Below are 1,767 nucleotides of genomic sequence, written 5' to 3' on the forward strand. Positions count from 1 at the left end.
ATACTGCAAGCCAATGGTTGATGTTGCAATGTGGGCACAAGGGAGCTGACATCATGTATACTGGGCCCCTCAAATGCTAGAGGAAGATTTCCAAACATGCAGTGGAAAATCCTTTTTCCAGGTACATGATCCAAAATTCTCAAAGGCTAGATGGAGCCCCTTTTAGTCTTCTGAGACTCAATTTGAAAATGGGGCTGGGAAAACTTTAGCCTCTACTACAAAGCTGAAATCATCAAGACAGCATGGTATTGGCACAAAAACAGACACATAGACCAATGGAATAGAATAGAGAACCCAGAATTGGGCCCACAAAAGTATGGCCAACTAATCTTTGACAAAGCAGAAAAGAATATCCAATGAAAAAAAGACAGTCTCTTTAACAAATGGTGCTGGGAGAACTGGACAGCAACATGCAGAAGAATGAAACTAGACCACTTCCTTACACCATACACAAAAATAAAATCAAAATAGATGAAGGACCTGAATATGAGACAGGAAACCATCAAAATCCTAGAGGAGAAAGTAGGAAAAAAACCTCTCTGACCTCCGTTGCAGCAATTTCTCACTTGACACATCTCCAAAGGCAAGGGAATTAAAAGCAAAAATGAACTATTGGGATCTCATGAAGATAAAAACCTTCTGCACTACAAAGGAAACAATCAACAAAACTAAAAGGCAACCGACAGAATGGGAAAAGATATTTGCAAACGACATATCGGACAAAGGGCTAGTATCCAATCTATAAAGAACTCACCAAACTCCACACCCGAAAAACAAAGAATCCAGTGAAGAAATGGGCAGAAGACATGAATAGACACTTTTCCAAAGAAGACATCCAGATGGCCAACAGGCACATGAAAAGATGCTCAACATGAAAAGATACTCAACGTCACTCCTCATCAGGGAAATACAAATCAAAACCACACTGAGATATCACCTCACGCCAGTCAGAGTGGCTAAAACGAACAAATCAGGAGAGTATAGATGCTGGAAAGGATGTAGAGGAATGGATGTGGAGAAACCCTCTTGCACTGTTGGAGGGAATGCAAACTGATGCAGCCACTCTGGAAACCAGTGTGGAGGTTCCTCAAAAAATTAAAAATAGATCTACCCTATGACCCAGCAATAGCACTGCTAGGAATTTACCCAAGGGATACAGGAGTGCTGATGCACAGGGCACTTGTACCCCAATGTTTATAGCAGCACTTTCAACAATAGCCAAAATATGGAAAGACCCTAAATGTCCATCAGCCGATGAATGGATAAAGAAGTTGTGGTTTATATATACAATGGAATACTACTTGGCAATGAGAAAGAATGAAATATGGCCTTTTGTAGCAACGTGGATGGAACTGGAAAGTGTTATGTTAAGTGAAATAAGTCATACAGAGAAAATATAGATACCATATGTTTTCATTCTTATGTGGGTCCTGAGAAACTTAACAGAAGACCATGGGGGAGGGGAAGGGGGAAAAAAAGTTACAGAGAGGGAAGGAGCCGTATCATAAGAGACTCTTAAAAACTGAGAATAAACTGAGGGTTGATGGGGGGGTGGAAGGGAGGGGAAAGTAGGTGATGGGCATTGAGGAAGGCACCTGTTGGGATGAGCACTGGGTGTTGTATGGAAACCAATTTGACGATAAATTTCATATGAAAATTTTTCATATTAAAGAAAGAAAGAAAGAAAGAAAGAAAGAAAGAAAGAAAGAAAGAAAGAAAGAAAGAAAGGAAGGAAGGAAGGAAGGAAGGAAGGAAGGAAGGAAGGAA

The sequence above is a fragment of the Acinonyx jubatus genome, chromosome A1 (assembly GCF_027475565.1).
Source record: "Acinonyx jubatus isolate Ajub_Pintada_27869175 chromosome A1, VMU_Ajub_asm_v1.0, whole genome shotgun sequence".
Classification (NCBI taxonomy): Eukaryota; Metazoa; Chordata; class Mammalia; order Carnivora; family Felidae; genus Acinonyx; species Acinonyx jubatus.